The following is a 12323-nucleotide window of genomic DNA, read 5'->3' on the forward strand; positions in this document are numbered from 1 at the left end:
TGGACTTGATTCTGTGGGCAAGAGGAAGCCATGGAAGGGTATATGAGGTCATATGTTGGGCTCTAGTCCCAGCTCTGTGCCTTACTTGCTGGGTTAGTTTCTTCATCTGCACAATGGGGAGAATAATATTTGCATCACTTACATAAAGTGCTTTGGAAATGAGTTTTGTCAACATTTAATAAAGGCATATGAGAGTCAAACTCAGGACTTCTAACTCTGAAACATGGCAGTGATTTCAGTACAAATCAGCACAACTGCACTTAGTCCTTACGTAGGATTGGAGTTCTGTAGGATTTACTTTTATTTTTAAATATATTTTTATTCCAAATTTAAACACCCAAAATCAAGTATTTCTGTACACAGGAGAACCTCAAAAGAGAATTGTATACAAAACCTTTTTTTTAATGTATATAATAAATTCAGCTCATTATTTTCAAAATCATCCTGCTTGTTTGTGCTTCCTTCTGGACTTCTGGACTCTTATGCACATTAAAAACATTTCATTGACCCCTCTCTCTTTTTTTTTTTTTTGGCATCATGATCACTACTCCCTCTTTTCCCCTTCCACACATACACACCTCCCAAATTAAAAACAAAGAAAAAAACTGTAAAAGATAAGCATCATCAAGCAAAATAGATTGACACAGTGGCCATATCCAAAAATATCTCTTATACTTTGTTCCTACGTCCTCTGGAAACATGGTTGTTGCTTTGATTAGAGTTCTTATGTTTTTTTTAAGGTGTTTAATGTTTTGTCGTTTTACAAATTGTTCTTCAGGTTTCTCTGAATCTATCCCTTTCAACATTTTTTTTTAATTAAAAAAATGGGGGGGGGCAGGGCAATGAGGGTTAAGTGACTTGCCCAAGGTCACATAGCTAGTAAATGTCTCTTCAACATTTCTTATGGCAAGATCATCTTCCATTACATTCATGTCATAATTTGTTCAGCAATTTCCCAGTGGCACTACCTTTGTTTACCTTTCTTTGATACAACAAAAAGTTCTGCTATAAGTATTTTTGTATGTGTGCCCATTCTCTCTTTCTTTTATCTATTTGGAGGTATATGCCCTATAGTATATAGTTCCAAATTGCTTTTCATAATGGGATCAAATCACAACTTCACTAATAATACATTAGTGTGCCTGTCTTCCCACTCCTCATCAATTGTCATTTTCCATTTTGTAATTTACTTTTATTTTTATTTTTACCAGGGATCTGGGGCATTTTTTCATATGGTTGTTAATAGTTTGCCTTTTTTCTCTTGAATGGCCTCTTCATACCCTCTGGCCACTTATCCATTAGGGAATGGCTCTTGTTCTTATATATTTTTATCAATTACCTATGTCTGAGCTTTATGCCTGTAGCATTAGTCACCTATTTGCTTTTTTTGGTAGAAATTAGGGTTCATTTTATAGGAGCCCCTGGAGAGAAAGTAATGGCCTCAAAGTCATTCAGGTTATCATCTCAGCTAGGATTTGAATCTGAGGCTGCACTCACCAGGGCTCTTTCCAACATACCCTATGTTCCTGCCCTTAAAACATTTGTTTCCCTCTTGCCCATCTGCTTGGATTTACAAAACATCCCCCATGTCTACCAGTCACAAAGCCCTTTATTCACAGTTGTCTGGGAACTCATTTGGCAGACCACACGCTTTCTACTTGGTTTTCTTTCTACACGAGAAGGGAGCTGAGTACACAAAGGATCATTATAGATCATTCTATTCAAGGAACGAGATTCACCTCTGAAAGGAAGAAAAAACTGGAGAAATAGACCCACCCTTACTGTTGGAAAGGATTGTGTGTTGGTATAATGTAACTGAATATGTTACATATACTGTTGGAGGGGATTGTATTGCATGTTGTAGTTTATTTGTAATGTGATGGAGGGAATTGTATAGGTATAACTATATGTAATATTCTACTGGAAGGAATTATATGTCATTAAACTATATGTAATGTTCTGTTGTAGGGAATTGTATGCCAGCAGTATAACTATTGTACTACTGGAGGGAGTTGTATGTCGGTATAACTGCATATGTAATGTACTTATATTTTCATCAAATGGATGGAATGTATTTTCAGCTTGTGAGGGGCTCCAGTGAATAGTTGCCTTGTCGGGGAAATATATAAACCATGAAGCATCTTAGTAGGTGGAATCTTGCCAAAGTGGGGGATGGATGGTGAGGTGGACCCTGGAAGCATATGGGAGGGGCCTGAAAGGGGACCTTCTTTGAAGCAGGAAGAAAGCTAAGTTTATCTTGGAGACACTCCTAGAAGAGGAGAGGGCAAGTTTTCTCCAAAGGCAGCATAGTGGGTGGTCCCCAGGGCAGAGATAGGCCTAGAGACAGATGGGAGTTGGGCTAGTCCAGGAAGCTGTGCTGGCCAATTTGACCAGATCAAGAGTATTTGGGATAATATTATCTAGCATAGGCCTGTGTAGCAATTTCCTTGTAGCCCCGTCTCTAGTCTCCAATCTTTGCCGCCGCCTCTTGACCTCTTCTTGTCCGTCTGAACCCCTGAGTCTTGTCTATCTAGTCCGTCCTCAGCCCGTCCTCCTTCCTGTCTCCCTCCCAGGTCTATATATACCTTTCCTTCTCTCCACTCAAATCTCGGGCCTTCCTTTGCCCCCACAGACCAAGCTAATCTGCCAGCCAGAGCTGCGGCTGTTGGGGGGTGTGGTGTGCTCTCGAGCCTCATGCCTCAGCACAGGCCATTCAGGATCCTTCAGATAGCTCCACTCAGGTCGGAGGGATCTGGGGGCTTCCCCCCCCCCCCCCAGCTATCTGACCTGGCGTCTTGTATAGCCCACGGGGCTTTTTCACTCAGCTGAAGCTGAGGAGGAGGGGGAGAGACCCTGAGGGCCTAAGGCTTTCTAATCTCAGCCTAAAGGTAGGGTCCCCAAATCAAAATAAATTTCCACAATACACATATATTAGGATGAACATTAAATATATTTCTATATGTATTTATACATATATTATTAGGATGAACATTAAATAATCATCAAGGACATTTTTTAATAAGTCAAACTAAGGAAACAAGCTTAATGAAAACTGAAAATTTTATAGCAGTACTTTAAAAATACAAACTTAAAAAAGAGGCAACCCCCCCAGTTTTCTGTTGAATATTAAATATAGTTTTCATACCTACAAGATAATAAACAGGTCAGAGACATCAATAATATCTCCTACAATTTGTTCACCCAGATCAAAGAAGGCTATTTGTGCCTCTCTAACCAGAAGTAGGTACCTCACAGAATAGGAAAAACATAATGTCAGTTTAATATTTTGTCCCAAGAAGAAATATATATAACACATGATCATGTGGAGACTCCCCTCCTAAGAAGAGAGCTCAGGGGACTCCCCATTTCTGAGACTATTTTTGTTTTTTGTCCACTGATTACAGGGCATTGTCAGTTTCAATAGCATGATACAGAAATCAACCCAGAAACAAAAAAAAAATTTTAACAATTTCAGTTATAACAAGTATGGAGGAAATACAGAAGCATCATGATAAGATTACAGGATTCCAAAAAAGGGTTTGGCAAGAATGAGAATGCCCAGATGTTGCCATAAGATAGGGACTTACTATCCTGAGGGAAAATAAGTCATTAGGTAGGGTCTTTTATCTGCTAGCTATCTGGATTCAGTTTGGAGTTCAGTTGAAGGACATTTTGCTCCTATTAATCCAGGGTTTCATAAAAATACTTTTGGATAATAAAGTACCTCCATCAAATCCAGGCGATCCATATATTCATATTAACATTTTGATCATAGAATTAACCACAGATATATGTAAAAATAGTCAATTTTCATAATCTTTATCTTTTATCTGATAATAAACTAACCCAAAATGACTCAAGTAGATTGGTTTTTTTCTTTTCCTTCACAAGTGAATAAGACATCACTAATAAGACAACAGGGATTCAAATTCCCTAATCACTTTCCCTAATTCACCTCATTGTAATTAACAGAGGAAGCCAGTTCTTGTTAATGTATAAAATCATGAATGAGTTGAGGTATTGGTGGGACATTTTACTTCTTTGATTTTTACATGTGTTAGCTTTAAAAAAAACAACCCTCTTTAACATGATCTAGTAAATAAGTCAGGCTGCAAAGAACTGAAGAGGTTTGTAAAAAGGCCTAGAACATTGAAAAAACCCAATCTGATTCCTTTGCCAATCAAACCAAGCTCAACGAGTGTTCATAAACACTAACTCTAGGAACAGATATTTCATAGCCAAAGCAACCTCACTTAAGCTCCCAATTAATATAGGGATACTTTAAATTAGTTGGCAGTGATTTTCACATCCCTGCCAATTTCTAATGTCTCAGCAGTTTTTCAATGTAGTTACAATTTTACAAGTCTCCTGCTCGAATCAGTCAATGCCAGTAATCACAGAGTCTAGGAGTGAGTAAAATAAAATGATTCTCTCTTCTTTTACATCAAAGTCATATTTTGTCTCAAAAGCATCATTAATACCAATGGGTGTTTTTCTCTTCTAAACTAGTGAAATTGATCCATCGTTTCCTACACCCATTTTCCTATTATAATTAAAAAGAGATTGAAAAATATTCTGGGCCACTTATTCCAGTCAAAGATTTATGCAAATTTCTACCTCCCGTCAATTGCAACATGGAATTCAAAGAACCTTACTTTTACAACCACCTAGAGAAGAGACTAGCTCATCATTTTTAAGCGTAAAGATGAATTTCCATGAATTTAGTTCACAGATAAGGCCTCTGGCTTTTATTTTAGTATCATCATGGAGAGTTGCCTTGAGAAACTTGTAAAATGATGGAGTAGTTGCTTTTTTTAGGGCAGCCACTGCAAGCATGCTCTCCACTTCAGGGGTAGCTAGATGGCGCAGTGGATAGAGCACTGGCCTTGGAGTCAGGAGTACCTGAATTCAAATCGGGCCTCAGACACTTAACACTTACTAGCTGTGTGACCCTGGGCAAGTCACTTAACCCCAATTGCCTCACTAAAAAAAAAGAATGCTCTCCACTGCTTCTCACTTTCTTTGTCTTCCATCAAGAAGTCAGCAGGAGGCATTTTTTGGTTCCTCTTGCTGCTAGTCCCTTTTCTGAGATAACCTCCCATCTACTTTGTATATGTCTTGTCTTGTACACAGTAGAAAGCATGTTGTTTTCTCCATTGGACAATGAGCTCCTTGAAGTCCCGGACTGTTTTTGCCTTTCTTTATAGCCCTAGAGCTTAGCATATAGTAGGTACTTAACAAATACTCACTGACTGACTATGATTTCCATTTTCAAGTGGAAAACTACTTTGATGACATTTCCTCCATGACTGCATGTCCCTCCATGAGGTCTGAATAACACCCTCAAAGTCAAACTGTTCTATTTATTTGAAGTGCATGTATCTACTAAGAAAAGATTCAAATGATGGGCATAGCAGTATGCCTAAAGTAGCGCTTTATGCTTCATTTGAAATCTCACAGTAATCCGTATGTAGCACATACTAACTAGGTTTGCAAAGCACTTCACAAGCATTTTCTCATTTATCTTCATAACAATGCTGGGGCGGGGGATAGATGCTATTATCCCAATTTTACAGAGAAGGAAATTGAGGCAGATAGAAGTGACCTTCCTGGGTCACAGAGCAAGTAAGTGTCTAAAGCTGAGTTTTAGCTCAGATCTCCCTGACTTACAGGTCCAATACTCTGTCCTCTGTGCCACCAAGCTGCCTTCAAAATAGACATCACAGATGACCAGACTGTTTTAATACTGCCAAGGACATGATGTCCAAAATAGACAGCATCAATTAATAATCTCTGAACAGACACAAAATGTTCAACTGGACTTTTTAATTGTCCAAATACTGTACCACAATGGACATCTGTTCATGGTGTCCACTGTCAGGAGTAGTGTTGGCCATTAGCTATTAAGATGATTGTTTTATTTGACAAATAACTGATCTCTTGTTGCATGATGTTTTGCAAGGCCACAATTAAATCATTTTGGATGCAATTACTTAGAGCTTCAAAGGAAAGGTTTCACATGGTTTGCCATGAATGGATCACATTTTTTGAGCATATTAACATGATTTAGAAATAAGCTTTTCTCAGAAGGGCAACTTTTTCATTGAGACCCCTGAATAGTCTCTTCCTGTTTTTCACCAAAGGTTACATGTCAATGTGTTATTACCGTTTCATCATGGCATTCCTCCTGTTGAGGTATATAAGCCTACTGGGTCCCTTGTCATGGGGACTGGCTTATGTGCACAATGCCCCTGATGCAATTCCCCACATGGTGGAGACTAGGAAACCTGTTTCTAGGAGAGTCCTGACGACATACAATGCCAGTGATTTGGAGAAAGACTCGGGAGCGCGAAGAGACATCCTACAACTGGTTCAGGTTGGCACTCTGAAGACTAGAAGGCTTTTTTTGGCTATGGAGGCATTAAAAAAAGGCATTAGTCACTCTCCACCTCAATTTCTCTCTTGGAGTTCTACTCTTAGTTGGAATCCTTTGTGTTCAGTGAGAGACAAAGCTGTAAAAAGAGAGGCCTCTCTCAGACTGACATGTGGCACAGTGAAAATGGGCCTGAATTTTGCCTCTATAGTTTTGACTTTGCAAATTTTGAAAGGTCAGCAGAGCAAACAGTCCAGGTATCTCAGAGTCAGCCAAGCATCAATGTCCTAAGGAGCAAAGAGTGACTTTTAAGACTCAGTTCAGCAATAGCTGAATGAAGGACCCACATGGAAGGTAGTAATGCTGCATTTGGATTTGAATTGGGTGGCACCAATATTATGTAGAGACTGTGCTAAGTCTTAGCCTCCTCTTCCCAGAGACCAAGGGGAAAATGTGTCCCTGAAGTGTTGAACAGAAAGGTTCATATTTTTTATCTTGCTATATCTCTAAAGCAAATATCCTCAATACACAGTATTAAATGATTATAGTAATAAACTAGAGATAGAGATGCAAAATAGATAATTTTGGTTACATTAAATTAAAAAGGTTTTATACAAATAAAACTAGAGAGTTTCTCAGATAACGGTCTCATGTCTCAAATATATAGAGAACTTTTTTCAAATTTGTAAGAATAGGAGCCTTTCACCAAGTGATAAATGGTAAAAAAAAATATGAAGTTTTTTTGATGAAGAAATTAAAACTACATATAATTATATAAAAATTTTCTAAATAATTTTTGGTTAGAGAAATGCAAATTTAAACAACTGAGATATCATCTTATACCTATCAGATTGCCTAAAATGATAGGGAAAATGACAAACATTGGAGAGGATGTGGAAAAATTGGGACACTAATACACTGTTAGTGGAATTGTGAACTGATCCAACCATTTTGGAGAGCAACCTGGAAGTATCTCCAAAGAGTAATTAAACTACCTATACCCTTTGACCCAGCAATACCATTATTAGGTCTGTTTCCCAAGGTGATCAGGGAAAAAGGAAAATAACCTATATGTTCTATAGTAGCTCTCTTTGTGGTGGCAAAGGACTGGAAATTGAAAGGATACCCATCAACTGGGGAATGAATAAACAAGTTGTGGTACTTGACTATGATGGAATACTACTGTGCTATGAGAAATGATGAGCAGGTTGATTTTTAGAAAAAACATGGAAATACTTGAAACATGAAGTAATGAGTGAAGGGAGCAGAACCAAGAGAACACTGGATACAGTTAACAGTATAATTATTCAAAGAATAATTGTGAACACTCAAGTTATTCTGTGTGTGGGGGGGGCAATGAGAGTTAAGTGACTTACCCAGGATCACACAGCTAGTAAGTGTCAAGTGTCTGATGTCAGATTTGAACTCAGGTCCTCCTGAATCCAGGGCCGGTGCTTTATCTACTGTGCCACCTAGCTGCCCCCTCAAGTTATTCTGAATACTATAAATACTCCAACTATAAAGGAACCATGAAGATGCTATTCACCTCAGAGAAAGAACTGATAAACAGAAGTACATGTATTATGTAGAAGTACATATATTATGTAGTTTTACATATATTTATAAATCTGTGTCAAATGGTTGCCTTCTCTGGTGTGGGGTGGGGAGGGAGGGAGAGAGTTTGGAACTTTATTTTTTTATTTTTTGGAACTTAAAAAAGTAAATATCCATAAAAACTAATGCTGTGTTCCTTGATGGACTGTTTTCTAATTACTTATACTTTTATACAAATTGGATTAAAACTGTCTTCATTTATACCCTATTTAACTGCTAGAAAACATGCTTAATCTACACCGATAATGACCTTTAGAAAACTGAGATTGGTGGTCTAATCTGTCTTTCTTAGTTAGCTTTTCCTAAGTGCCTAACACATGCAGGTCAGATTATTTTTTTCTTAAAAGGTCCTCAGAGCACTAATAAAGAGGCTTCCTAGTTAGCTAAGTAGGAAAGCCAGCATAGCCGGGTCATAACAGAGTCAGGAGTGTCTCTTTCTTTCTTTCTTTCTTTCTTTCTTTCTTTCTTTCTTTCTTTCTTTCTTTCTTTCTTTCTTTCTTTCTTTCTTTCTTTCTTTCTTTCTTCTTTCTTTCTTTCTTTCTTTCTTTCTTTCTCTCTCTCACTCTCTCTCTCTCTCTCTCTTTCTTTCTTTCTTTTTTTTTTGGGGGGGGTGAGGCAATTGGGGTTAAGTGACTTGCCCAGGGTCACACAGCTAGTAAGTGTTAATGTTCTGAAGCTGAATTTGAACTGAGGTACTCCTGACTCCAGGGCCAGTGCTCTATCCACTGCACCATCTAGCTGTCCCAAGGAGTCTCTTCTCTGAGACTTCTAGAAGACCAGTAACATGAACAACACTGGGATACTGACCATGACTGAATGATCACTATATCCTCAGCTAGTATCTTCCTTTCTTGGTGTATTTCATTTCATTCTAATATTTTTATTAAGTTTTTTAAATTATAAAAGTATTTTATTATTTTCCAGTTACATGTAGAGATAGCTTTCAACATTTGTTTTTGTTTTTATTTTTTTAGTGAGGCAATTGGGGTTAAGTGACTTGCCCAGGGTCACACAGCTAGTAAGTGTTAAGTGTCTGAGGCCCGATTTGAACTCAGGTACTCCTGAATCCAGGACCAGTGCTTTATCCACTGCGCCACCCAGCCGCCCCAACATTTGTTTTTATAAGATTTCAGATTTCAAATTTTTTCTCCCTCCATCCCCTCCCTCCCCACCTCCCCAAGATAGCAGGTTATATATGTACAATAACATTAAACATATTTCTGCATTACTCATGTTATAAGAGAAGAATCAGAGCAAAAAGGAAAAACCTCAGAAAAGAAAAACAACAGCACCAAAAACCCCAAAAGAAATAGTATGGTTCAATCAATATCCATATTCCACAGTTCTTTTTTTTTTTTTTTCTGGATTTGGAGAGCCTTTTCCATCATGAGTCCTTTGGAACTTTCTTGTACCGTAGTATTGGTGAGAAGAATCAAGTCTATCACAGTTGATCAACACACAGTGTTGATGATACTGTGTATAATGTTCTCCTGGTTCTGCTCATCTCACTCATCATCAGTTCATGCAAGTCCTTCCAGGTTTCTCTGAACTCCTCCTGCTCATCATTTCTTACAGCACAATAGAATTCCATTACATTCATATACCACAACTTGTTCAGCCATTCCCCAATTGATGGGCAGCCCCTCAATTTCCAATTCCTTGCCACCACAAAAAGAGCAGCTATAAATATTTTTGTACATGTGGGTCCTTTCCCCTTTTTAAATTTCATTCTAATCTTAAACCTGAGGTACCAGCCCATCTTGAGTCTGCCCTGGCCTAATATGCCAGGTCAATCTCTCAGTGTCTGATGTCTTTGACTGGAAATTACAGACCTGAACTAAGATACATCTGCTTTTCTTGGTCATTTCCCACTTTGCTGCACAGACTGGAATTGGTGACAATTATCTTCATTTAAGTTCTTAATAGAAGAGTCCAACTATTTGTATCAGTGTTCAATGTAAAGGTTTGCTACTTTAAAAAAATATCTTGATGAACCGATCCATATTTTAAAATAAAAAAAAGGTAGTGAACAATTCAATAAAATGTAATTCCATGGGCCCCTTAGATTATGTCAGTGCAGACCAGGAGTCTAAGATTGAAAATACTGTAGATACCATGCTGGGAACTCCTGATGCAGTAACTTTTTCTAGAATGGTAGTGAGAAGGGAAGGGGTGGCTTTCTACAACGTCTATATTAGCACTTTGGTACTTATTGCACCATACCGCAGTACAGTGGATAGAGAACTGACCCTGGAGTCAGGAGGACCTGAGTTCAAATCCAGTCTCAGACACTTTGACACTAGCTGTGTGACCCTAGGCAAGTCACATAACCCCGATTGCCTCGCCCCCCCCCCCAAAAAAAAAGTGAAAGTGGGGTAGGGAGGGAAGGGATATCATTAAGGTACGTTTGGGCACACCCATGCCTTCTGTATGCCTTCGGGTGACAGGCTATATAAAGGAGAATAACCCAGGTTCACCACCAGGTTATACGCATTGCATCTGGATTAGGTGAGTGGGGAGTGCCTGATGAATTTTCCTGTCGCGGCAATTTAGCAGCTACCTAGGCACACGGGAGTTGCCACTTGGGAGGACCCACACCATACAATCATAGAACATTGAAGAATTATTCCTTCTCAAACGTCTCTTTTCAGCTCTGACTCCCTGTTCTGTTCTGTTTTAAGATTCCTTGTGAGCTAGATGGTCTGTGTCCCAAGGTCCTCCTTAGCCCTCCTCCTCTGCGTTCGAAGGGCTTTTTCATCTCTGCCATGGCACAGTTCTGCAGCCCTCGTCTACCCTGGCCTTTCTTTGTTGGAGGGATCCCCAAAGGGTTAACGGCCCCAGTGTCCCCCAGTGACATCACGCTTCCTTCTTCCAATCCGTGCCTGGGTTCCCAGAAAAAAAAGACAGCCGAGGGGTTGGGGGCAGTAGTCAGAGCCAGAGCCAGAGGGAGCCGAAGCCACAAAGCTTGCCAGCCCAGCACTCTCCTACCCGGCTCTCTCCGGGCTTTCGGCGTCGGAACCATGAGCACCCCGACGTGCGCGGGGGCCTCCGAGGCGGGGCTACCCCCGGCCCCGTCCCCGGCCCCGGCGTCCCCGGCCCCTGCTCTGGGCCCCGCAGGACCCCTGCACACCTTGGCACTGGCCACGGGAGGAGCTGGCAGCTCCTGGCACCGCTGCATCTTCCCCTTCGGCGCCGTTTCCACGCTAGTCGGAGCGGCTGCCACGGGCATCACCTTCTCGCTGCGGGGACCCCGCCTGGACCTCGCCCAGGGGGTGTCGGTGGCCGCGCTTGGCTCCGGCCTTGCCCTCCTGACCGCCGCCTTCCTGTGCTGGCGGGCCCGCCGGGGGAAACGGAGGCAGCGGGAGCCGGACGACGAGCCCCGGACGCCCTGAGGCTGCTTGGGCTGGAGGTTGGCTGGTCCACAGGGCTCCAGCTCCGGGGAGGAGGCACCGGCGCAGGCGCCGGGTTCTGTCTGCGCCTCCTATTCCCCCAGCCCAGCCTGCCAGCTCGCCCGCCCGCCCGCCAGCCTTGGGCGCTCGAATTGTTGCGGGAAGCGCCGCGACTTGCGGGGTAGGGGGTGGACTGTGGTGGAGTGCAGGGAGACAGGAGATCCAAAGTGTCCTGCCTAGGACGGGGGGCGCAGCGGCCGTGCCACCCAAGTGCTGGGGCTTGGAATGGAAGGAGTGAGGTAGCCGTCCATGTTAGGGGTCGAGGGCTCCTCTCAATCCTTCCCGCCGCAACTTGGCTTCGCCCCCCTCTCCAGGGGAGGCAGGGATGGGACCAGTGCCCTCTCCTTTCATTTCTCTTTCGACCCAGGGCTGGGGTTGGGAACAAAAACCCAACTTCAGGAGGACATTGCCTGGGGGCACCTCCCTTAGGCCCTTTTACCCCATATCTGCTGTGGCTTATTGTTTGGCGCTGGCCTGTGACTCATTAAAAGAGTTTGTCCTTCAGTCTGTTCGGATGGAGGACGATGGGACGGGGCAGAGAGGATAACTGATGTATCCATGCGTTTTGGCTCAGGGAACGGGGTCTTCTGAGCCCAGGCCCAGAATGGCAGCCTGACTCCAACTGGGGCTGCGGAGGGGAGGGAGACAGCCTGGCATGTTATTAATGGAAAGAGTTTTGGACCCAGGAGTTAAGAGACTGGGATTCTAATTCCTGCCCTGCTACATGCTATTTGTGTGACCTTGGACAAGTCACTTCTCTCTGGACCTCAGTTTCTACATCTGTAAAATGTGGGAGTCTGTGGTTCTTTAAGGTTTGCAAAGTGCTTTTCTCCATAATAACCTTGTGAGGCAGGTAGTCTAGCTGTATACTTTCTATTTTAGATTAT

The sequence above is a fragment of the Dromiciops gliroides genome, chromosome 1 (assembly GCF_019393635.1).
Source record: "Dromiciops gliroides isolate mDroGli1 chromosome 1, mDroGli1.pri, whole genome shotgun sequence".
Classification (NCBI taxonomy): domain Eukaryota; kingdom Metazoa; phylum Chordata; class Mammalia; order Microbiotheria; family Microbiotheriidae; genus Dromiciops; species Dromiciops gliroides.